At 42.3% G+C, this 27,399-nt stretch overlaps 1 protein-coding gene across 2 annotated transcripts in view; it reads left to right on the forward strand.

Moving 5' to 3' along the window:
* slc8a2b (solute carrier family 8 member 2b) overlaps positions 1-27,399 on the forward strand; it is a 148,283-nt gene that overhangs the window by 35,894 nt on the left and 84,990 nt on the right. The window contains exons 2-3 of one of the 2 annotated variants that reach the window (XM_031863541.1): positions 12,504-12,581; positions 17,707-17,745. The gene's annotated coding sequence lies outside the window, so the exon portion shown is untranslated. The remainder of the gene's footprint in view (positions 1-12,503; positions 12,582-17,706; positions 17,746-27,399) is intronic. The other variant, XM_031863540.1, reaches the window with a different exon arrangement.

Raw genomic sequence — 27,399 nt, forward strand, 5'->3', positions numbered from 1 at the left:
ATTGCCGACATCACGATATCGATGCTGAAACGATACACCGTGCAACAAGAATGTTGAAGCTGCCTGAGTCAAGCCCCGGGATCAGCTCTGACCAGACAGCTCGGCCACAGAGGGACTCAGGGCGCCATCTTGGAACACTGAGTGAGCTAAGCTGCAACTTTTGCTCCGCTGCAGGATTCCAACAGTACGGTGTCATAGTAACTTCAGTTTGGCAGCAAATGAACACAACATGATGTTTCATGCACAATCTTTATGCCTCTGCGCTGGCGCCGTCCGTCCCATTCTCTTCAACATGGTAACTCAGGAACACCTGGAGGGAATTGCTTCAAATTGCTTCAATTTGATGGGCACGACTGCAATCCCAGCGCAAGAATTCCAACCTCCAGGTTCCATTTTACAACCACGTACTGTATATACGGTCCCACAAACAGCCACTACACACACGCGCACACACACACACACACACACACACACCATATGTCCAAGGGGACATCCATACTGCAGAAGGCTCCTATGGAAACTGTAGCCTAAAGGCAACAACTGCACACACACACATATACCGAATGGAAAAATAAACAAGGAGGAAAATAGAGTAAACATATGTATTATTCATACATCACTTCCTTTATATCCAGACTAATACATAATGTATTCATCATTTATTGACCAATGAGCAGTGAGAATAATGCGTTTAGCTCCGAGGAGGAGCAGATGGAGTCATGTGTGTTTACGTGATTGATCTTAAAATACACGGAGAGAAATGTTGGCGGTGGTTGTTTTTTGTCGCTGTTGTTCTCGGTCCTTCTGGAAACCAACGCAAATATTCACACTTCACTGTTTTGATTCCATGCAGAAGTACTCTGAGGGATGTGAAAAAGGTTAGAGGAGAAAATGCTGATTAGATGAGCATAGCAGGATAAATCTGTCTAGGACAGACTTTTCACAAATGTGTGTGTGTTTCCTGACAGATATGCGTGGGCGGGTTTTGTTGTGTGAATGTATGTGAATGTATGTGTGTGTGTGTGTGTGTGTGCTTTGACCCGTTAAGTGAAGGTGAGCGCTGCATGGAGGTTCAACATCCTGATGAACACGGCACCAGCTGAGAGACCACCTGGACTATACCTGACCTGGGACTCACACACACTCACACACACACGCACACACACTCTCACACACACACACACACGCACACACACTCACACGCACACACACTCACACACGCACACACACACACACTCACAGGCACACACACACTCACGCGCGCACACACACACACACGGAGGAAGGATTAAAGCTACTTGGACAGCTTTCAGAGTAACGTTTTGTATAATATTTAAGCGCTCATTAGTAGTTGTGATGATACAACTAGTGAGTATTAGTAGTACTACTAATAGTCGTAGTTATAAATGTGGTTGCACGATTAGTCAATGACTAAGTCGACTGACGGAAAATGATTGCAGTTTTTGCACTTATTTATTAAGCAACTATCTAAAACATTGACTGGCTCCAACTTCTTATTATGTAGTTTTACATCTTTGTGAATTGTTTCTTTTTTGTGGCTGTTGGAATAAATAAACATGTAAATAAGACTAAGAATAACACCTTGGACTTTAAATATAGATCGTGGTGTTTTTTGACATGTTATAGACAAAATAATCAAGACATACAATTATGCTGAGGGGCATTAATTATGTACCTGTAGAGTAACAACTTCTTATGAAAACTTACCATTAATGTGTGTACTTTTTGTCAGGAGATGACTTAAACCTTAGAATTATGTTTCCTGATAACATTTTTAATCTTACATAAGTTACTCAGGATACTGAAAGACTGAATTTGTACTAAATTGCCGATTATTTCAGCCTACCTAGCTCATGTAGTGGAAATTTCAACTGGAGCGCCGCCTTAAGTCGTGTTTCTGACTTGAAAAGTCGCACGAAACCACCAACCTTCAGTCGCATAAACAGCAATTTATGGGCACAATTGCAGCACAGGATTGATAGAAAGAATTCTAACCTCCACGTCCCATTGAACATCCGCATACTGTATATACGGTCCCACAAACAGCTGCTACACACACACCATAGGTCTAATGGGACCTCCATACTGCAGAAGGCTCCTATAGAAACCACAACTGCACACACACACACACACACACACACACACAGAATGGAAAAATAAACAAACAGGAAAGGAGAGTAAACATATGTATTATTCATACATCACTTCCTTATTTCCAGACTAATTCATATTTAAATTAATCATTTATTATTGATATGAACCCCACCAACCCGGACCTTAAAATCCAAGATGGCCATAAGGTGCATCAATAGTAAAAAAAAGCTGCAGTAATATGCTTTTTAATAGCAACTATTTTTTTTTAATTTATTGGTTAGTAGTAGCATCGTTCAGGAGACTCTTGTACATTGTCAAGTACTAAGAAGACATGCAACACAGAGGCTCTCAAATCAACACATACAAAGCCAATAAAATGAGGAATAATTATGTTAAATAGAAACATGGACTATAGATAAGATTATGCTGCATTGTTAGACACTAAAAAACATCCATGTCAGAGGCACAAAACCTAAAAGCATGCAGAGTATGTAAAATATATAAGTCAGTCTGACATGGCTAAACAACAATAAAAATGCACGAGACTCTTTTTTTACTTGTGTTTCATTGAATCAGTCATACGTACAGTACTCTCCGACTCCTATCCGTGTCTGTGTGCGCTAAATACCTCCGTAATGTGTTGTTAGCAACTGGTTTTGCTAACAGTAGCTAACTTATCTTGGAGCAAACCCCATTAAGTTTTCCGACTTGTCGGGCTGGAACGCAGTCAGCTCGGGCGTGATGTCATTTCCAGCTTCTATTTGCGATTCTCATGATATCTCTGGAATGCCTTTAGCGAATTTCTTCAAATTTGGCACAAACGTCAGCCTGGACTCAAGGTTGAACTGATTAGAATTTGGTGGTCGCGGCTATGACGATTTCACACAAATGTGTAATAGGGTAAAATGATGAAGTGATGACATTTTGGACAGACATGGATGTCATAATGCTCAACAGCCCAATATTCGCTGTTATTGCCTTTTTTGTTTGTTTGTTGCAAATTACTTAATTTATCCTGAGCTCTATAAAAAGCTTTATTGTTTGTGGATGAAGGATATGCTTAAGCACGGAATGAGAGCGAACGAACCCGTCGGCCTGTGTGTATTCTTTTCTCTTTCGTTGTTGTTCAGCGTTTGTAGCCAACATGTAGAATGTGACTGTTGAACTTTGTGGTCTTTGTCCTGCCTCTAGTCCATTGTGATTGGACTGGGTAAAAAAAAAAGTGACCGTGACAAGCGCAGCGTTTTACCCAAATGTTGAACTTTTTTCATCTCTCGGCAAGGAGGAAAAGAAACACCAAACGTACGGCGCTCAGTGCAGAACAAATGTCAGCTCCTCTTCATGCTGGTGTAGTTTGTAGCGGTAGCGTTAAAATGTGGCGCTCCCGGAGTGTTAGCCTGCTGTAATGCCCCAACACTGGTTACAGAAAATGAGTGGAACAGCAGGCCGGTGGGCAGCACTGGGTCTCTGCTACCCGCCGCTACTTTGCCCGTTTGAGAGCGTAACGATGGTCTGTCTCCAAACCTCCCCCCTCTCCTGAGGGAGGAGTGACTGCAGGGTGCGTTAGCTAGCTAATCCTTCTCTCATCTGTCAATCCATCAAATTCAGTGCCCAGTGTTTTCCAAGCTACCATAGCTGTCACATTTGTTGAAGCTCTGTCAAGGCTTTCATCCTGTGGACGTGGCCGTGGTTTCATCTCTGATCCCCTTTGCTTACTTTATAGTTTTTTTTCAAAATCTTGCAGTGGATGAACTTATGCTCAGAGTTGTATTCTTTTCTCCCTCTCTTTAAATTCTCTCCTTCTTGCCCTCCCTCTTATGTTATGTGCCGTTTCCCTTGAGCGCCCTGTGTTCTGTGTCTCAGTTACAAGCTGAAAGATTTATTGGTGCTATTTGTTCCTTTTACCCGTCCCCGTCTCTCCCTCCGTCTGTCCGTCCATCGCTGTGTCTCACGCAGGCCTTTACAGCTATTTTCCGGCTGCCTTCTCCTGTATTTATGCTGCTTTTCTTCTCTGACTTGCATGTATTTGTTCCTGCGGTATGGTTCCCGTCCGCCTCACGATGCTGGACAGTCCTCTTGTTCCTCTTTCTCTCCTCTGTCTCGAGCCTTTTCATCTCAGCGTGGCCATCTGCCTCAGAACGAAGCTCTAAATAATGGATTAATTTAAAAGGAAGCTACCGCTGTCGGGTCAGTGAAGGTGATGATTTTCACCCGGAGGCGAGGTCACATTTTATGGACCTTAGACTTTGGGCCATCTAAAATTCACATGGCTGAAAGACAAATGTCCCCTCTGGGACAATCAAGTAGAAGTTGAAAACTGTTATTTCATCTCTTTCATAAGTGAGGTAATTTGCATTTCCCTTCTATCAGCATGATACCTTTACTATTCACATGTGAATCTACCTGTTCCTTCACCTCCCACACGGCAGCGCAGGGAGATTGAACACTATTGGAACCGACACTATTATCGTTCATCGTGGAATATTAAGCACACCTGGGTGAATTAAACGTGATTTCAGACTCATTTTAAATTAGAACCAAGGAGGGCTGGTGCCATTCGGAGACTCAACGTCAGTGATGACAGAAATACGTTGATTTGGATAACGTGCGTCGGCACGTCGTAGGAATGGCAGCGCCCATTTAAAGCATGCAATCCATAAACCACTTCAAATGTTTTCTTTGCCCCGCACTGATGCAAAAATACATTTGATTATCTTAACTGCTTGTGACTCCAATGATGAAATAAATCCATGTCATGAATATTTAAAGTTTTAGGTTAAGTACTTAAGTAAAAATACAGATTCTCCTGGTTGGGGAAGGGGTTGCTATGACGTACAGTGATTAAATTAATAATGTGTAGCAGCACTCTTTTTTTATGTTTTGTCAGATAATAGACCATCTGACCAATAGGGTCTATTGTCTTGTTCCATTTGTTTGTTTTTAAGAGATGATTGAACGAAATATTTATCAATTAATTTGGGCTAAATTAATTGTGTTATAAATCTGGAAGTTAAAAAAAATAGTCTTTAGAATAATTGATAAGTTAGCCGAAAGTTTTTCGATAAAAAGATTTGAACGAAGTGTGTTATTGAGTACTGCGGCTTCCAGTTACATGTGTTCATCATTGTTCTGTTAAGTATCATAGATGTGTGACTGAGCCTGCACTGATTGCTTTTTTAGTATGACGGTATTTTACGATGTACAGTAAAATACTGTCATTACCCCGGAGTGGTGTAATGAGTTGGTGTAAGAACATCAACAGATTTGACTCATTTTTACATATGCAGTGGCTAATAAGAGGAAAATATCTATTCTGCTTCCACAAAGTGTTTGCTAGGCTTCTTGGGGTTTTGGTGGTTTCACTGATGGCTCCCACGGTGAAATAAAATGTCTCATTGCAGTTTCTCATTAAAATGGCTTCTTTTCACTGGCACTAAACATTAAGGATTTTAATTCATTGCTGCTGACAGAAGCCTGTTTCTAAACTGTCAGCCAGGGGTGCATTGATTTTATGTCGCACATGCTAGATGATACTGACATTTTGCACGTAATAAAGATGGTATAAAAGTACAACCTTGTCTCCTACAAAATGACGTTCCCATACAATCAAACTCTCTCAAAACGTAATTGAGAAAGTATTTGTATCCCGGATTAGGGTTGCAATTTTAAACATGTGATTAACGGCTTAATCTGAGACGAAACAAAACCGCTGCAAGACTGCTTGGTTATGTTTCGTAAAACATCGTTGTTTGGCTAAAAATAAGTTATTTTGTTGCTTTTTTTTAGTTAAATTAAAATAAGTAAACTTTTGGTTTCACATAGGACACAAACAATGGCCTCCTGGGTGAAAGACCTGTGTTGACCTCCTCCCTATGCAGACTATGACTGGAAACGTATTTTTGATAAAAATCAAAAATAAATGTATTCCGTGAGATAATAAGTTTCCCTTTAAACGTGATGGACAATGAAGTTTGTTTGTCTGGGAGACCAGACTACTTGGTGTCAGCGGAGAGAGAGCTGGATGTGTGTTTTGCTGTTAAGTGTCTGATAAATATGTGAATGGCTGAAAAAGGAAATTATCATTTTATTGACTCTTTTATTGAAGCGTGTCAGTTAGCTAAGGCCACACCCAGAAAGTACAGGAAGAATAATGCCAATACCGTCCCTTTAACGTGCCTGATGTGATCTCATTGTGAGGATCCTACAAAAGAGGAGGAAAGAGCCCATAAATGATGAATAAATAAAAAGTGCAGATGAACATGGCTCTGGTCTCTCATGAACACACCAGCCGTGTAAATCCGCCTCCTTTCTTCCTCCCTTAAACTGTCAACAAATCAAGGATATTTCTGTCTCTTTACTGCTTTTTTTCTTCTTCCTCATCTTGCATTTTCCAGGCACACTTGGCACCTCAGCGTTTTTGGGACACCAGGCATCAGAGAGAATCTGTGACAGCAGCGTCTGAGCCGATAGGGTTTATGTAGAGCAAACAATTGCAGCACCACTGCATTTGAATTGTGATTGTATCCAATGTGTTTTCTAGTTTTTTATTAGCTAATAATGGCAGCAGATGGTCGTATCATATGTCACTTGTCTCTAAAGCCATTTTCTGTCTCTAAAATGAAATAGGCTGAATAGACAGTGTTTTCAATATATTGTCAAATTCAGTATCTGTGTATCAGAGTGCATGCAGATGGACGTAGCTGCCATTTGTCCCCCCTTGTTCTAAAGGGAATTCCCTGTTTGGAGAAATAAGTGCAGAGATTAATAAGAGCACTGGACCCTCTGAAGGTGTCTCTGGGCTCACACAGCTGATGGCCAGACCTCAGCCTAAAACTTGTAAATTGCCTTGTTTGTGGTGGTGGATGTGTGAATTGGAATGCTCTGGTGGCCTGAGCTCATAATGGGTGTGCAGCTGGTCTTTCAAAATGGACACATTACCACTAAAACAAGACAGAAACACTTTCTTCTCTTCAAATGGCCAAACCAAGCTCCTCTTACTCCGTGGTAGTGAGCTGGTAATTGACTGTTCTGGTCTGGAGCTAAAACACCACAGCCTCAGAGCTGGCAGAGATGAACCGCTTGCCCTTTCATCCATCTTTCTGTAATTGTGGACCGAAGCATTGGATGGGTGCCATCAGCAACTTACCGAAAATGAGAGTGATGTTCTTCTAACTGGGCCGACTGACCTCTATTACAGTGGGCGCAAATCCAACGGGAGCCGAATCCTTCAATTATCCAACCATTGAATCTCCCTTTTCCTATCTCTCCCCCCCTCCCTGGTTAAACGAGCTCTGCTGCACGCCTGACAGCTCCTGTACTGGTTCAGTAATGTACTGGAGCTAAAAGGTGCAGTCTGTTGAGGTTTGAGGTCTGGCCCTTAAGAGAGATTGCAGCAGTACTGGTAATTGACCAGTCAGGTCAGTGGCTTTTTGTTCTTCACACACTGAGTAATGAGGCGAAGATGTGACTCGTGTACACAAGTAGATTGATTACTGTGAATACCCAGATTAAGATAATGGATGAAGATGAGTATTGTGCAGCTGTCACCTCAGCGTGCCAAAAACCCCAATTGATATGGTTGGCGATGGTCGATGTTATAGGAAGTGTGTTAGCCCACAAGCTCTCCTCCTATCTGAAAGTAGAAGTAGTTCGTCAACTGGCAAGGTCTATTATTGATTAAAGCGGGGGTCGGCAAAACAGTGGAGAAACCTGCAAGAATATGCTTTATTTTGAAAGTATCCAACTGAAAATAACCCAGCCCAGTGTTGCCCACTCTTACTCAATGAAAGTAGCTCACCACACTAGCTCCAAAAGTTGCTAAATCTAGCGAGAAAGTCGGCAACCCTGACAGCCCGTCCCTTCAGTTCTCCCTCCAAAGCCACTCAGTCCAGTGCTGCTGGACTGAGGCCTAAAACCCTGGAATGAGTCGGAATTTCTGCACTTCTGGTTCCGTAGTCTCAAAGTCAATAGGTTTTTCTGAATGTTGTTTTGGTTAGATGCCACAAATAAGGCCGGTGGTTAACTTGAGTTTAAGAGATTTTAACAATTTGTTCCACAACATAATTTAGGTCAGTAAATACCCCTTTAGTGAATTCTGAACCTTTATTGTGTCTTGAAAAAGGCCTTTAGCTTCGCCTAACGGTAGCTTTTTTACTTCTGGTGATTGCACTTTCAAAATCATAAAAGTGGGGTTCGTTTTTGAAGATTATCTTGCTGTAAAGTATCATAAACATTGTTGTTTGCCACAGAGCTTATTTTCTGTAATGATCCAAAAAGCCAACCAGTAAGTTAGCATCAAACTGGTTCCCTCAACAAAAAGCCGAGGGAACCAGTGCGATGCTAACCTCCGGGTTGGCTTATAGATATACTTTATTCTATTGTTAGTACTCACAGCTAGCAGCTTGAGAAAACCTCCGGATATCTTTCTTTCTTTTATTTATTCAGAGCATTTTATTTATTTATTGCTGTCTGGATGTAAAAAGAATTTAAACAAAAGGGTAACTGAAATACATTACCTACCCTAGCTAATAAGGGTGACATTTCCAGTCAGACGCTTGTCATCAGACTGAAAAAGAGAAGAAACGAGGCCATTAATCAGTCACACCTGTGACATTGAGTAAGTGAAATGAGTTTTTTTGCCGTCTGAGGAAGACTGCGTCTAGAAAATGTCACATTTATTTGACGCTAATCAACTCTAAAGAGGAGTGCTCACAGTGTGCAGACTTCTGCCTACTTTGTTGATTCTTCTGTCTACCGCCCGTGAGGATTTGCATGTGGGTGTTGTGGCTTCTTCGTGAATATCATATCAGTGCCACAAAGTATTAGAAGACAGAGGAAGTGCCTCCTCAGTGTTCTTACATTGACATGTTTGTAGAGCACCTTATTTCAAGCTCTATTACTAATTATTGTCAGGTGGTAACATGAAAAGAGTTCTGCTGTCACCCTACAATATTTGATCTATTTTGTTATCCAATGTACTTCCAGACTATGTTCCTGAACTTACGAGATGATATTTCTGTTAGGTACGCTTTACTTTTGCACACACTGATCTTTGCGGTATGTGTGTACATCAGTGGTGGGCCGTCAGGGCCTGCAAGGCCTTCTCTGCTGGCCTAAACAGAATCACAAAGTTATAGCTATTTTATAATTTAATCATTTTTCATAAATACATGTATCATATATATTTTTCCCATTATCTTATGTTCTCATTGCACAGCTCCTGTCTTCCTCTGTTGCTCTGCTTCCAGTGCAGCTTGTTTCAAGGAGAGCTTTTATTCAATCAGATTCAGCCCCTATGTCTCTATGTAAGGAGAGAGGCCTGATGCCCACTAGAGAGCCTTTGCAGTTTAAGTAAATGAGGACGATATTGTTGATTGTCATAGTCTTCAACCGATCAGATTTTTTGTTTGACACGTTTGACATATTCTTTGACATGTCAGAGCTGTCTAGGTGGCCTAGCCGAGTACGTCAGCATTAACGTGCGGTGTGATTGGTCAGTGGGCTAGCGTCACTGTTGTGAAACTTTGCAGATACACGCAGGACTGTTGTTTTCTTTTACAAAGAAAGAATTGCTTGGAAAGCAATTCTTGCTGTGTGGCGATTTCTTTAGCCCTGTTTGAATCAGTAGGGAACAGCTGCCTAAACGCTGCAGGGAGTTTGTAGCTTGTGTGCTGCTGTTGTTTTCCTGCTAAGCTAGTTTAGCATAGCCTCCCGGAGCACACGCGCATCACCTTAGTACAATGGTTTTTTTCCGTGGTGGGCGTGTCAGACAGCATGTTGTCTGTTACGTTGGGTGGGTCACCAGGTTGAGCGCAGTGGCTTCACCGAAAGAACATTATATTTCCCACAATTTAAGCTTCTGCATTTTCCAAATGCACTAGTATTATTCAAACGTTTGTTCGGTTCGTAAGCCTTGTACCGAACGGTTTAATACGAATACGTGTATTGTTACACCCCTAGAAACAAATAATAACCCATAGCTGTGGCGTCATAATGAGGTTATTAGGAGGTGGTTCAACTGTAGTAGGACAGCACTGAAGACCCAGGTATAAAACACACGGCCCGCCCCTGGTGTGCAACGTCCCTCATGCGTATGATATAACTCCTATGTTACTCCTCATTTTTCATGTGTTTTCCTACGAAAGCCATCAACATGTGTCAATTTGCACTCGTTACATGCATACAGTCTTTTCAAAATACACTTCCAACTTCAACGGAAACAACTTGGTTAGTTTCAGACAATACAACTACTTGGTTAGTTTTAGGAAAAGATCGTGAAATACTTAGGTTTAGGCAACAAAACTACGTAGTTCGGATTTAGGAAAAGATCATCATGATTGCAGGAAAATGCCATCTATACACAAAGCAATGACAATTCTCCATCTATTGCCCGGTTACGTGTCTGTATTTCCTGTGTGGCACCTGCTGCGGCCTGTATGCCGCTCTCCACTCTGGTCTCCAGGCTCCCGCTGCAGCAGAAATGTCTCAGCTTGCGGTGTTGCAACCTGATGAAGCTTTTTATGGAAACAGATTAATAAATGCTCAAGACTTCTCCAAGTGTCTGTCTTTAACAGGCTATGTCATGTCCATGTGTCACTCCAGGTTTTCTCTAACAGTAGCACCGTGAGTTTGCACCCAAAGGGGCTGAGCGACTTCCTGAATGACAAGTACAAATATGTTTTAACGAGCCCCAGTCAGAGTGTAAGCTTCCCATCAGAGTTATGGCTGTCCTTTACCTCTTTCCTGTCTTCTATACCCACAGAAACACACACACACACACACACACACACACACACACACACACACACACACACATATAAATAATTTAACCTGCAGCGGTGCAAATGTAAAGGTGGCCAAGATACATAACTCACAACGTTTTAATATCCTGTCTGATCCTGTGATGCAGTAGACTGAGCTCTCTCAGCAGAAAGGCAGAAGTCGGACTCTGGCTGTTTTATGTGAAATGAGATGTTATCGAGTTTTCCTGTGATGTTGATCAAACAACAAATCTTTTAACTCTGACTTGAGGCAAGAAAACGGAGCAAACATTGTGTATTTGAAGTGTTTGGTTTAGTGAAATCAGTTTCGGCTCATTTTTCTTTCGATTTTTTTATCAATTTGTGGAGGATATGATTCTTCCCCACACGAGAGAAGGCCGCTGATTCACGCTCCACTGGTGTTTACAGTAGAGTCGCTTCGATAATAAAATCGACCATAAACTGGTTTATAATCAAAAGTATTTAATCCTACTGAAGCTAATACAATTACAAAGTGAAGCACATTAATTACAGTATCTATAGATATATATTCTCTGCGCAGAGAAGCATTTTACCCTCATCCCAGCCTGGAGGCACAGCTGCCCTCACGTTGAGACCAGAGGGAAAAAAGAGCGATTCTCTTCCCGGCACTTCCTGGTCACAGTTTGAAAATCCCTCCCATATTGTCTATCTTAGTTCCTATTGGCTAACTCCAACAGTCTCCCCCTGGCATCAGACTGCTGAAGACCCTCGCACGGGTACAACCTGAAATTGCCTGTCTAGAAATCTGCCTAGAAACCTAAGCCTAAAGATAAGGATTTGCAACTTTTGGCAAAAACTTCACAAGTTTTACAAGCATAAATGGGACTTCCAAGTACTTGCTATAATATTATTCCCACCTGTAAGAGGCGCTACTAATTCTACTAAGAAACACTTCTAACTATAAATTCTAAAACACTCCTATATTTATGACTAATTATGAATTCTTAATTATGAATCATTAAACACTTCTATTATAATTTCTTAAAGCACACTTCTAAACCTATATTTCCTACACTTTACTTTGCATGAGGACCTTATGATATGTTTTTAGTTTTTGTGAATAATATTGTGAATCGCAATTATTTTGACATGGATAACTGAGATTTTCATATGCCATGTCTATAACGCCTGCACCTTAATTTGCTCTGAGAGCGACACACATTCCAGTCAGCGGCGACGGGGCCATGGAGCTCGGCGAAGTCCGTCCTGTCCGAACGGCTCAGTTGAAATGGCCGCCGAATATAATCTATGTCTCTATTTGTTAAATTTACACATAGACCTATAACCGATCAAAAATTTTCTTGGTAGTTAGCAAATTAACTGTTTGTCAGCTTGATTGACAGTTTTCACATCAGCCTAAATGTATTAAACCAAACTAGGGATGTCAAAGGTCAAACAACCAGATCACATAAGGTTGGTCTTCAGACTTTGTTATGGTACGTTTGTATATAAAATCACGCAAAGTAGAAGCAGAACGAAGTGTGCATTGCTTCATTTTAGTGTTGTTTGACTTAAATTAAATATATTTGCTGACATATTTGTTCACCGCTTGTTACTTGCTGAAAGAAAGTTCTCTCTCTCCTTCAGCTTTCCTACAGTTTTGGGTCTCCGTAACAACAGCGTTGCTGTTTGGAGAGCAGCAGATGTGGAGGAGAGGCAATCAACGTGAGTTTAATGTGCAGCCTGCTCCGGCCCACGGACCCACATCTCATTTTAGTGAAGGTGTCATCCATGTCTCACTTTATCGAGTTTCTCTTTATGTATTTTAGTGTGTTTACTAATACTGCGGCATTATTGTCTGGGAAGTGATACTCTTGTTTACTCTTTAAGTCGTAGCGGTTTAATGTGTTCTGTGACAGGGTCGCGTGTGTGTGATTGGTTTTGTGTCCTGATATTGCCTCATACCTGCTTCTCCTGTTGTCTTTTGCACTCTGGCAATATTATTTGTCCTGTAAAAGTGTGTGTGTGTAGGTGTGTGTGTGGGGGGAGGGGGGTGGGGGTATAGGGATGCTACCAGCATAATAACAAGACAAGGGAGACAGTGTAGTTGACAGATTAATAAAAAACAAGACCAAAACACATCAGATGCACTTACTCTCTTTCCCTCTCTCTTCCTTTGTTGACCTCTCTCTTTTCATATCACATATCTCACACACACACACACACACAAAGACTCACACACACTGCAATTTAGTGGCAACGTATACTTGGTGGAGAAACGTAGCGTGTGACATTACACTAGCGAGGACTTCCTACATAATCTGTGTTCATGCACAGAAGGTCTAACACCCTGAAAGACACTCAGTTTTAAAATGGAGCGCTACAAACAGTCCAGTGGTAGTCAACACGTTCAATAGCTTGCAGCCAGAGACACTGCCGACGCTCCTCGTAAAAGCCATCAATCAGTTTAAGGACAGACTCATGTGTTTATTATCTACGCCGACTATTTACGTAACGAGCAACCACTTACGCACTGGGCTGAGGCCATGTCCACACTACTCCGTTTTTACTCCGTATTTGCTACGTTTACACTGAGCGGCCACACTACGCCGGAGTTTTGGAGCACCCTAAACGGAGGAGTCTGAAAACTCCCCCGAGGTTGGAGGTGTTTGAAAACTCCGGGGTTTTGGTTGAGTGTGGACGGTCGGAAACGGATGTGTGTTAGAAAAAATGAGCCCACACCCGTGTTCGCTACTGGATTGGTTATTAGCAGCCATGACGTCTCTGTCCCTGATTCGTCACACTCACTATCACGTGACCCGTACCCGGAAGAAAACAAACAGGCAGGGCGACCAGCGATTAATTTCAACATGGATAACTAATTTCAAGCGTTGCTGCTAGCACAACAGCTAGCAGCAGCTAGCAGCTGTTGTGCAGTAAAAGTCTGCATTTCTGCGGAGGAAGCAGCTGTTATTGGAGCGATTAGCGAGCGCCGTGACCAGCGGCGTCATCAGCCCTATGGAGCGGCCAAGTCAGTTAGCCGTAAATGCTATTCAGAGCTACGTTGTTTTTAGATTCTAATGAGAAGACACGCTGCTTCGTTTTACTTCTTCCGTTTGGTAGCCTTGAGAGACCTTAGTCTGTAAGTATGTCTGTATGAAGCATGAAAAGATGTACGAAGCATTTGTGTTGTATTAAATGCTAATCGCGGTTAGCATTTCCCCATTGGTGGTAATGTTAAAATTAGCTTAGAAGCTAGCTAGTCGGACATGTTACATGATGTTCAGAGCTAGAGTTGTGCCCTAAAAGATGGAGCAATTCCCCCATGCCCTAAAGAATTGATAGAGGGCGAAGATGCTGTCCCTGTTTTTCTGCTGGGTGACCCAGTTTATCCCCTGATGCCGTATCTCATGAAGGAATACCCCAATGGCGGAGCTACACCACAGGAGCAGTATTATGGGCTATCACTTTGCAAGGCACGCATGGTGATTGAATGTTCATTCGGACGTTTGAAGATTTGCAACTTTAAGGAGGGCAATGGACATAAACATGGAGGACCTTCCCTTTGTCATATATGCTTGTTTTGTGCTCCACAGCTATTGTGAGGTTCACAAAGAAACTGTTAGCGAACAATGCATAAATGCTGCTCTGCAGTACGAGAGGGACTTCCAGCCACCAAGCAGAGCCACGAGAGCAGACAACAACGAAACCGAGGGGAAGCGCATTAGACGTGTGCTAACCACATTTCTTGACCCATAACATAGTAGGAAGCAGCTGTTATTGGAGAGATTAGCGAGCGGCGTGACCAGCGGCATCATCAGCCCCCACACAGCAGCTGTCTGAAGCTACAGTTAGCAATAAATGCTATTCAGAGCTAGGAGTGACAAACAGACAACAACACAGAGGAAACGAGTGAGAGATGTGTGTTGACCACATTTATGGACCCATAATCTAGTAAACGTTTACGTGTAAGTGTTGATTTTAAAGTAAAGTTGATGTGAGAGAGAGAGAGAGAGAGAGAGATAGACCTGCAGCGCTGTAACTACGTCTGAAAAATAAAACTTTCCACGAACTGTGTCTGTTTGAGTTTATAGAGGAAGATTTTAGAGGAAGATCTTAAGTATCAAATACAACCTTTCATTATTAAAGACTACTTTATTACTGTATTTTTTTAAACTAAGCAAGCAATCCACTTCCTGTTTACACCGTCACGCGCATGCCCAGTGTACGTTAATGGTCACGTGCTGTCCACCTTCGAAGGCTGCCGTGTGGACGCAGATCAACTCGAGAATGATGCTGAAACTCCCGTGTGGACGGAGATCGTTTCTATTTGACAACTCTGCATCCAAATAGAAATGGAGTAGTATGGACAGAGCCTGTGAGTCACCAGTTAACATGGTCACTCGTTAAACAGCCGCTGCTCTGAAGCGGTCGGAATTCTGTTGAACTTGAGTCCGCTGTTGGAATGTTGATTCTGACCACTGAACGTGCAAACAACCAGACACTTTGATGCTGGTAACAGTTTTATTTAGTGTTTAAAGCTTGACAACTCATCTAGATGGCTGGAGAAAAAAACGCCATTCCGGGTGCCACCATGTGTACGCATATTTGTGATGATATCGGCAGTAAAAGGGTCTACAGTTGCTTATTTCGGCTCCTCACCTACCAATGAAAAACAACCTTCTCATGGCTCTAATTTCACATGGATGTATAGCAGCTAATTCCCCCAAATCATCTCTCTGTTCGCTTTGTCCTGCTTGTCCACTCTCTCTCGCCATAGATTCTCCACATAATGACCAGCCTCTGATTGGCTGGCCGGTGGTCATTATATCTGGACATCTCAAACATAGTCCCACGGCTGCAACTACTTTTCTAAACAAGCGTTTATTATATTAGACAACTACATAAAAAATATATTTTTGCTTCGTGCTTTGTCACCAGGTAATTCTCCCTAATGAGACTGAATATAGTCTCTAAAGAGCTGATGATCATTCACAGCCTCTGTTGTCAGATTAATAATAAACTCATATTTGAACGATAAATACTTTGCTTTGCATCACCGCGTCCTCGAATGCCTTCTTTCTCTTACATCAGGACACCTCGACATCCTTTCAGTTACATGTCATTTTAAATTAAGACAAAGTCATTTGATTTGACATGCAAGGCAAGTTCATTTATATTGCACATTTAAGCAACAAGGCAACTCAAAGCGCTCTACTTAAAACATCAAGTGCATGGAAACAAAGTGCATAAGAAAACACATCATAAAAGGACATTTAAATACCGTTAAAAACAGTAATTAAAGAGCTAAGAGAATTGAAAATAAAAACTAGCTAAAATAGAATAAGGTATAAAATACAAAAATAAAAGCTATGGTGCAGTGTAGGAAATTATCAAATAAAAAGCAGCACATAGAAAAGTCTTCAGCCTTGATTTAAGTGAGAGTTGCAGTGCAGTTGCAGAGTAAGGTTAAAGTAAGTTTATCTCAATCTCTAGTTTCAAGTCTTCTTCAATACAGCATGATGTTCATTTAGTACATTATGGTCCATTTAGAGTCAAACAGACCATAAAGCAGGGTATGCTTTAGGGCACTCCTCAGCCGTCCAAATATGGTGATTTCTGTTAACGAGTGGCCTAAAAACAAGATGGCGAAGGCCAAAATGCAGAACTTGATGCTTCAAAACGGCTGTCCACAAACCAATGGGTGACGTCACTTTGACTACGTTCACTTATTGTATTCAGTCTATGGATTGGGGCCAATTAATCTTGATATGCCTGCCATATACGGCTGGTTTGTGTCTTGATCACTCGTTGTTACATGGAGGTAATAATGTTTCTGTCGCTCCTCAGTCATCATCCAGCCACCAGCAAAATGTTGGAAGCTGAAGGCTGCAGCTGCCTTCTAAACAAACCTGTGACACGGCAACAGAGTACAGACTTGAAGGCGTCTTTTAGGAGCTTGACATATACTTCGTGGGAACAGACTCATCCCTCTCTTTCTTATAACGGAGCTTTCTTTCATCCGTCAGCCAGCAGCTTCAGCTTCGGGTGTTTTCTTTCTGACCCATCACTCCTTTCTCTTTCTCCGTCACCACCCTCGACCTCAAATCTCTCCCCCTCTCTCTCACACGAACAGACACTGTCGTTTTTTTGTCTTTCATTTGTGTGTGCCGATCAATAATCCATTCTACTCAGCTTTGTTCTGTGAAGACGGAGGCCCTCGTCGCTATCTCGGGCACGTCTCAGAAAGAGGAAAGCCAGACAGACAATTTAGAGAGGTAGTTAGTCAGACGGATGGGGGGACAAACAGGTCGGTGAATGAGCAGCAGCAGCCTTGGCAAGCGTCACCTCGTCAGCCCCCGCAGCCCATTCCCACGCTTTCTAAGGCTGGATGCTCTCTGTCCTAACATTTACTTCATAGCTCTCTCACGGCAAGGTAAACCGCCGAAATTATGCTAAATACAGCATATATTGATTTTCTTAGATATATATATTTCTAAAATATGTTTTGTGCTGCCTGATCCCTGATAAGTGCCTCATGCAGCCCCACTTCAAAACACAGAGCTATCCCCTAATGACTATCTATAGTAGCAGTAGAAATAAACCCTCTTCAGCCAAACAGGTTCTTTATAGAACCGAAACTGTTTGGTTTCGGTTGATAGTCTCAGGACATGGAGGATGAAGAGAAATTGCTTCGGTATTCTAAGGACACTGAACTGCAGCGGCCCAATCTCTGAGGATGTGTGTGTAAAAGTGTGTGTATGACTCGCACTCTCTGCTTTGTTCATGTTTATGCTTGTGAAATGTTTTTTTACGGTATCCAATAATAGGATTTCTTTAACTGTTTCAGGGCAGCTGAACCCCCCATGACCCCATGAGTTTGGTTTGGGTAAGTAAGCCGCCTTTGTGCATTTGTGTGGGAATAAATGGTGCAATCACACTCACACACACACACACACACACACACACACAAGGAAGCACAACCTACTGTGCCCAAAGTTGTAATGAGCAGTTGGTTTATGCATGAACAAATGTTTCATGGAGAGCGATCCAGCCAAACACACACACACACACACGCACACACTCACACACACACACACACACACACACACACACACACTTAATGAGTCTCAGTGAGGGAGTCACGAAGAGGCTGCTTTGTTACTAAAGCCAGCTCGCTCTCTCCTCTGGTTTCCTTCCTCTCTCTCTGAATACTAAGCATCTCACTGCTGTTATCCACTGCCAGGAAACCAAGGACTGCTCTGTTGGTGTGTGTGCTCCTGGTGACTAGTTCCATTTATTATTGTTCTAACTCACAGAGGCGGAGCCCTCGACTAGACTATTAGGAGTAAAACGCTCCTCCAATCACAAGCACTCATTCGCCCACTGAAGATTTGCATAAGTGCGGCCGGCGAACTTAAATATGTGGGGGACCCCACAGTATACAGTCCAGTAGAGGGCGGAGCCTGTGTGAGTACAAACAAAGGTTACGACAATGTAACCCTCGTTCTACAGGTACAGGCGGAGCCTTTTAACAAGGTGGCCCTGCAGTGCCTACGTCGCTCACTGAAGAAAGTTTAGGCTAGCGTAGCAGCTAGGGAGCCCCCCGACACCCGGTTCTCAATGGGTTCTAAATAAGTAAAAACCTGTATTGATAACGTCCAAAGTTAACCGTTCCGCTATCGATACTTCAGAAGTTACGGAGTGAGATCTCTGTCGAAAATAGCAGCGTCTCAAACCTCCTCTCTCTGTTTCTGTGTCTTTGTGCCTATTCGGACACACACACACACGCACACACACACACACACACACACACACACACACACACACACACACACCAACTCCGGCTCAGTACAGAGTGAGACTCACATCATGGCAGAGAGTACAAAAAGATCCAAAGTGTGACTACATTTGACTCCAGTAGATGCTGAGAACTCTCGTTGTCACAAATGTAATAAAACCCTCACAAGTAAGAGAGGAAACAGCAGCAGTTTGTCACAACATGTGACCAACAAGCAGAACATCAATGTGCAGAAATGCTCAGTTTTCTACTGTTTGTGGAGCAGCCGTCCATCCTCGTCCACTGCAGGTAACGTTAGTGATGCCATGCTGAGTTTGATCATAAGAACAGGCTAATACATGAAAGCTAATCACTGAATGAATTCAAACATTTTTGGAACTCATTGTATTGCTGTTTAGGCATACCAATTGTCTTTTTTTCTCACAATATAATCAAAAAGAACCGCTAAGAGTATCGATAAGGAATTGAACTGATAAGCAGCATCGATATGAGTACAAGTAGCGATAAAATCCTAACGATAACCATCCCTGGGTGTGTCGTCCTGTATACTTTGGGGGCCACAAGTATTTCTGTAGGCACTTCCTGAAAGGCCAGAGATGCTTATGCAAATTTTCAGTAGGGGAACGCATGCTTGTGATAGGACTAGAGTTTTACCAACAGAGTCCAGCTCTGCCTGTGCTTATAGAACTAGGGTTACAAGATCGTAACCTTCATTCGTGTGCCAGAGACCGTGTATTTCTATAGCATCTTTTTTTCCGACCCCACGGACTTTCTTCAAGGACTAGGAACCTTTTTCGGAACTCATTGTGTTTCGACCTCGGGGACCAGGGTCTACATTAAGTTCCGGGGACCTCAGGGAGACAGGTGCTCTTAATTTCATTTCCCCCCTCGGTATTTCATTCATGACAACGTGCATCAGCGTGTGCAGCAGTAAATGTAATCGCAGTGAGACAAAACTAAGGTTAGGTTTTATCTCAGCGTGTTTTTAAGATGAAACTGGCAGCTACACCGAACTGCAGTCTCCAGGTCTTTAGATGGCGATGGAAACACACAAAACAATGGGCTGAATGAAGCTTTGTAGTTCCTTGAAAAGTAGTAAGGGGAATAAAGTTACCAGGAACTTCTCGGTGGAAACGTGGCTTTAGACTGCAGTTTCACGTACGTAGTTTGTGGGCAAGTGCGTCGGAGTGCGTTTTGTGAATAGATGCAACTGTGTTGTTGAAGGTCACTCCGTCACAGTACTCAGCGAGCAGATGTGTGTGTGTGCGTGTGTCTTCCCTCAGGGCTTCATGTAATGTAGCAGCAGTAACGAGAGAGCTGGGACTTGTTGCCAATGACAAACAGGCTATTACCTTCTACCTTTGTTGCCTTTGTCTCAAACTTGTTCTCTTTCTCCGTCCTTGTTTTTGTTGCTCGCACTTTCCACTTCTTCTGTTCTGCTCGTCACTTTAGAACACTTCCTCTGTTTTCCTTCATTTCACTCGATGTGTTCGCATTCAACCTTCAAGCATATATTTTAGTTAAAAACAAGGTAACTTAGAAAGTCTGCATTCACATTTTAAAAACATTTTGCAAAAGCTTGATGCCCAGAAATTCTGCAAAGTGACATCTGTAAACTTCTCACACCGCGCTCATGTTTTCTGTACCAGCCGGTGTGAATCTTGTGCCAAATAGGGAAAGAAAAAAAGTACTGGGAAGAAAAAAGAGAGCCAATATTGCTGAACCCAACTTCCTCAATCTGTGCTGATCATTTTGTAATTTTAAAGATTTTTTTACATCTTAGAAACTTCTGTATCCTTCCAACCTCTCCAGGTAACTAAGATGTTAGTAGAAGTTTGAGAGTAACGAGCTCGAAATCATCAGAAACAGCCTGTAAAATGAAGAACATCTGAAACAATTGAGAGTCTTTGGGGCATTTGAAGATATTTGTTCAGAGCTTGCCGATGCTACAGACTGTGCTCGAGGGTTGGGGCTTAGCAAAGGGTCAATAATTCTCTTCATTTGAACGTAATCCCTTTTATTGTGAAAGGTACAACCGTAAGGAGTGGATCTGGTCTGCGCTGCCTTTGTCAAGGTGAAAGGAGTAATTGAGTTTGGTGTCTTGGTTTGGGAGGAGCCTCCCTGTTTTTATCCACTAGTGTACCTTTTGAATATGTCTGTTCTGCACGTTATTGGTCGATGCCTTTTTACAGGGTGCGAAAGTTCAGACAAATCGACCTCGTTCTGGATAAAAATGACGCAGCTTTTTCGCGCCGTAATATTTACGTTCTATGTGAGAGTACTCATGACAAAAACAAGAGTTTGAAAAAATATATTGACTTGCGAATTAATCAAACAAAAAAAAGAAGAAAAAAACGCACTCGTCATGTCAAGGCCTTGAGCAAGCCTAAAGGAGGAATAAAGCATGAATCCGTTCATGTCTGTAACAACTACAGTTCTGCAGATGTACTCAAAAAACGTGACAAGATTATGTGATCACTTGATCGCCAGTAATTCTGATCACCGTCGTTTTTCATTGCTGCTTCCCACTTAAGTTTTCAGTTATTTCAACGAATTGACTTATCGTGTCTGATCCAGATAAGCTTTGTACAGTTTGTCAGCTGGAGGGGGGGGGGGGGATCACCTTTACACTGCTTCCTCTCAATCTGAATGCTTATATCCAACGATCCAATCCGTCTTGCTCACTGCACAACACAGACCGATGGACAGCGGTACTTTTGGGTGACCAGATGAAAGTAATTGACGCATTTATCGATATTTCTCCATTAGAAACATCCAACATCCCTCCTATGTGTGAAAAATACGTAAAATCGATACAGCTTGCTTTGGCCTTCCGACATGTTAGTCACAGCTCTTGGTATTGGATTCCTGCCTTCGTGGTGTCCAATACGGCAGCATGCGTTACCCTTCTTTTAAGATGGGTTCATGTAAAGAAATACACTCGTAAAAAGTGATTCACTATCGAGTGAATCTGTTCATGGACCAACAAGGTCTTCAACTATTTTTTATAGAGTTCAATAAAAAAAATAAAAAATATAAAATTATAAATGTGATATGTTAAGAAATACATAATAAGTAAAAAAAAAAAAAAAAGATTCTTGTCACAATTCACAGAGGGAGTCACTTTAGATAAAACATTTACATTGGTTGTTTATGAGATATTAGCTCAACAACTGCTTAGCATCCATAGTCAGAGCATACTAAAGTAGTAAGTTGACAATAATATAACTAAAATGAGATAATAACGGCGTACCCTAACCCAGACCCAAAAAATGCAGTCAAACTGTTATCAAAGATTAGGGTAAATCTATACAAATCTATAAGAAATGTCAGCATACATACATTAGATTTGAGCCCATTTACTTAGTTTGATCATTAATGTGTAAAGCCAGTGACTCACTTGACTGCGTGGTCATCTCTGAGCGCTTCATTGCCTCGTGAGAGAATATTTGAACGAGCTCATCGACTCTTGCAGCTTGATCGACTTCCTGTCTTATTTTAAGCTGCGTGTACATCGGGCCGACATCAGTGTGGTTAGTGCCGCGCAGACGCCTGGTACGCGCCGCGTGAGTCATCTGTCGTCCGCAAAAGGTTACTTTCCTGTCTCTGGCTATAGTAGTGGCTGGGTGGAAAGGAAGGGGGGGGTAGTTATTGGCTTTCTGAGAGGAGACCAAAGGGCTTTTGAAGAGCTGTGTGTGTGTGTGTGTGTGTGTGAGGAGACAAGGTGATCCATAACGAGGATATAATTAACGTGTGTTCGTTTACACATGAGACATTTTTTCTCAATCAATTCTTCCCTCCCGCCCACTCACATACACACCCACACACACACGCACATGCATACACACACACACTCACACACACACGCGCACACACACACACACACACTTAACACATCCTAATAAGGTCAGGAAAGAGCAGAGATGGAACGAAATGTTTGTTTTTATCACCACTTAGCCTCGTAACCTCTCTAAAGATTATCTCTCTTACACACACACACACACATTCTGTAATTATCTCTTTGTGTTAATTTGCTGCTGCATCCTCCTTTTCTTCTGGAACTTTTTCATGAACCCACATCACTCCGTCTTCCACTTCTTCCTGTACTGCTGAATCCAAAATTGATACACACTCGATATGTGTGCTTCTGTGTGAATAAACAGTAGTTGGGGCGACTGTGGCTCAGTGGTGGACTTAGCGGTTCGTTTTTCAATCAAAGGATCACCGGCTCCGCTACTCTATGTCGAGGTGTCCTTGGGCAAGACACCTAAACCTGAAATTGCTCCCATAGACTGTGCCTGGTGGTGTGTGAATGGGTGAATGAACATGGAGTGTTAAAGCGCTTTGAGTGGTCGGATGACTAGAAAAGCGCTGTACAACACCAAGTCCATTTAGTACGAATCTTTTCAAATACACTGAACTGTAACTACCACATCATTTCCTCCTTGCCGATTGGAGACGCGTAACTGTGGAAACACGTTCCACCCTCACATGACCAAATGATCCATTGTAAGAATCATAAAGTCTAAAATTGTGAAATGATATCACGCCTAGTAAAGTGGAATCCTATTTTTAGACTTGCATTATAAACGTTACCGAGCTGTCCGCCATTGTCTGGTACGAACGTTGTCGTCAATACCACATTGGTTTGTGGAGTGCGGTTTTGAAGCCTGGAGTTCGACATTTTGACCGTCGCCATCGTGGATTTCAGCCGTCGCTATCTTGTTTTTTTGCGAGTAGTGAACGGAAGTGACCATATTTGGACTGTGGAAGAGTGACTCCATGGTAGAGACACTGTATACGTCTCTGGTAGCCACCTGTCAATCACAGTAAGCCCGCCCTAAAGCATACCCTGCTTTATGGTCTATTTGACTCTAAATGGACCATAATCTACGAAATGAACATCATGCTGAATTGAAGAAGACTTGAAATATAGACATTGAGACCATAAACTCATGTTTACAATGTTTACTGAGGGAATAAATCAAGAGAGAAGTAGAGTCATTCTCTCATAGACTTCTATACAACCAGACTTCTTTTTTGCAACCAGAGGAGTCGCCCCCTGCTGGTCAGTAGAGAGAATGCAGGTTTAAGGCACTTCCGCATTAGCTTCACTCTGCAGAACCGGAGGTTGCCGCATGCTTTGGACGGTCATAGATCACCGCCCCCTAATGCTGCGTTCACACCAAACGCGGCGCAAATTATTCGCGCGACTAGATTACATACAAAGTCTATGCACAGACGCGATGAGACTGGCGCGGCACGAATTTGCGATGGCGCGGCGCGATGGACGCAAATTTGCGGCGCGATGGATCGCCACAAACGCGTGAGTTGAAATTTTTCAATTTCAGCGAAATATTCGCGTGACGCTGTGGCGCGATAGCCTATCAGCGTTGAGTTGCTTCCCCTGTCATCACTGACTTCCTGCCGTTGTTGAATCAGGAAATAAATACTGTAGCCGTCTGTGTTCACCCAGAGCTCTACGATACCTCATATCAATAGAGACCGGACCAGACTATGTGTATAAATCTGTGTGTGTAAACCACATGGTACAAACAATGAATAGACGCTGCCGTATTTACGTCTACATGACGTTAGTCTGAGTGTTGGTTGAGCTGCTACAATGTTAGCTTAGCCTAGCACCGATCCATCCGCTCCATTGAGAAGACAAGTAGCCTACAAATCGGCATCATTACGTAGTTATTTCGGAGTCCCTTTTTGTCGGTTTATTGCCATTAAATCACAGCCAAATCAGTTTATTTTGTGTTCATACAGCTGTAGTAAACAGAGACGTGTGGCTTGCTAGACACAGTGAATACAGCTCGATAAAATCCACAGAGCTCCTCTGAACAATATTATGAACCCAGACATGACAGCGTTTAGTTTCCCGGGATATCTGTGACTTCCACAACACGTACTAAACAGAAATAAAGGTTATTTTTTCCATGGTTAATGGCGGACAGTTGAACGGCTTTCAGGGCGATAAGCCCCGCCCCCTCTCCGGCGCGATTCGCGCGAATGTACACAAATGGTCCCCGGCGAGACTGGCGGCACGATTGACGCGAATTTGCGGCGCGATGAATGTCACCTTTGCTAGAATGCCATTTCTGTCGCTTCGTGACCAGTTGATCGAAACAAATCAGAAACAGTTGGACCACACGGGACACTGATTATCCACGATGGTCAAGCGATATTGCAACTTGTTTGTCACTCAGGAGCTCATAAACATCAAAAAGTGATTAAAACCACAAATTTTACCCTCGCTTGCTGACAGAGTTGTGGATTCCCCCGAATTTGGTTTTGAAACTTTGCTGCGCACCGTTGTGCTCAGATTATTTACATACAGACAAAGTACTGACTTTTAAACAGAGTCTTGAAATATGGCAAACAAGAGATTTGAATTAGGCCTGTTTCCATCAATCGGCCTGTAAACAGAGTGGTAGAGGTTGCAAACTGGAAGCAGAACACATATTAATGTCAGATGTAAATGTAATCAGGTTATGTCTAGTTATCTGAACACAATACACATTTGAATGAGAGTTGTGAAGGCGGTCAGAGAGGATCTGATACTAATGTAATTGTGTGTGGAGAGGCTGCTGTCCTGCACTGTGAGAGTGCAGGAGAATTTAAAGCAGCATATTGATAAAAAACAAAAACAAGGAGCTGCTCCGTGAGTAAAAACTCTTTGTTTCCTTCCTTTATAAATTCTCATTTGCTTCATCTCCTCTATATTCCCCTCACCACTAGTGGGTTGATTGTTTTTCCCTCCTCTTGCTTTTTGTTCCTTTTTTGTTGTTCCATTTAATTTCCCATAGTCCAACTCTCCTCCTACTCCTCCCTCTCCTCACCTTTTTTCTTCTGATTCTTTCTCCTTCTTCCCTCCTTCTCTTCATCTAATCTCCTCTTACTTATTATTCAGATGTTTTTCTATCACCTGTCTTTATTGCCTCTTGTTTGATTTTTCTCTCACTCCCCCACCACTCCTTTCAAGTGTTTCATGACCCGCTCCTCCTCTTTATTTCTTTATCTCTCTCTCTGTCCGTCTCTTTCCTGCAGCTATTTCTCTTCTTACTCCCTCTCTCCTCTTTATATCTTTGAGTCCCTCCAAACTGCAGATTCCTCTCTGCAGTGCAGATATGTGTGCCCACACCCAAACTCCCTTTTCACTCATTCTGGGTCCATCTCTTCGTCCCTTCTGATCAGGCTGCGACACAAATAAGTAAACTGCAGTGATCTTTCCGACAAAGAAGAAATGTTTGTCCATATTCAAATCTAAATGAGTATCTACTGTACTGGAATGTAAAACTGGAGCACCTTGTGATTTTGACATTCAACAAATACAACCTCCCATGAGGCTTTGAGAGCGAGCCAATGTCTAAGATTCACGGGATCTCAGTCACCAGCGACATCCCTCAGAGGATGTGTGTCGACGGGAGCTGCATGTGTTGAACGCTCACAAATAATCATTGTTTTAAAGGTTCACACAAGAAGATACGCAGTTCTCTGGGAATATGAGCAAAAACTTGCAGGAGAAAATACATGGTGTGAAATGAAAGTTTCACACCATGTATTGTTTAACATATGTTCCACTAATATTTACATGCAGACGCGCATACTCCCATTAACGTAACCGGTGGTGGACTGTTGGACCGTGCGAACACCGCCTCCCTCTTTCATTCCCTCAACCGCCTTCTTGAAAAGGTCGGCGTTGCGATATTTACACATATCCAAGAACCTGTTGATATCCTTCATAATGTTTAAAAGTAGGCGTGTTCATCCTTCCAACCAGAAATGTGGGCTTTTCTTTGGTGGTTTGTGTACAATGCACAGACCTGGCCTAAAACAGGCAAGAGGCAGGGTGGCGCCAAATGCAGTAAAAACCCTTAATTGAAATACATATTCTGAATGTCCAAAGAATGCTCCTGAATTGTGAATAATATCAGGAAATGCTACATTCGGAATGAGACCTTATTTAGAGCGTACCGTTTACGTGACCCGTATCAAATTCAGTCATATGCAGAACAATAGTGGAATGTTAGTGTGCATGTAAATGTACGTAGTCACTGTGTTAAAGCCTTAAAGAGATATCTGTAGTGTTGCTTTAGTGATGCATTGTTCTATGGCAAAAAAAACAACTAGTTACTTTATTCCAGTCCCACTTTTTTAACGCCTCAGTTTCAACCTCATGTATGGGAAAATATGTTTTGAGAATGAATAAATATTTCACCTTTTTACATTCACCTGAAAACATGGCTACGCTCAGATTTGCTCTCCTGTAAACATTACTGTTTTTCACCTTGCAGCTATGCGTTTGTTAACATACAGAAGGTCTGGAATTGGTTTAATGGTGAAACAATTCAATCGATTATTATATCCGTTGGTTGACAGAAAATCAATTTGCAACTATTTTGAGTCATTTTCTGACATCTGGTTCCGTCTTCTCAAAGGTGAGGATGTGATGCTTTCCTTTGAAATACATGATGGCAAATTGTAGATCTTCAGACTTTGGACTGTTGGTTGAATAAAACAACCCATCTGATTGAATCTCTTTAGGCTGTGGAACTTATAACTAATGCTAATAACACAAACATAACAGGCGGTTTATTCAATAATGAAAATAATTGTAAATTGCAGCCCTTTATAGATTAAATTAATCTTCCTGGATTTAAATTGAGTTAAGTGATTACTGTGTCTCTGTGTGTGTGTGTGTGTGTGTGTGTGTGTGTGTGTGTGTGTGTGTGT

The sequence above is a fragment of the Anarrhichthys ocellatus genome, unplaced genomic scaffold, assembly GCF_004355925.1.
Source record: "Anarrhichthys ocellatus isolate YVR2014 unplaced genomic scaffold, GSC_Weel_1.0 scaffold29, whole genome shotgun sequence".
In the NCBI taxonomy this organism is placed as follows: domain Eukaryota; kingdom Metazoa; phylum Chordata; class Actinopteri; order Perciformes; family Anarhichadidae; genus Anarrhichthys; species Anarrhichthys ocellatus.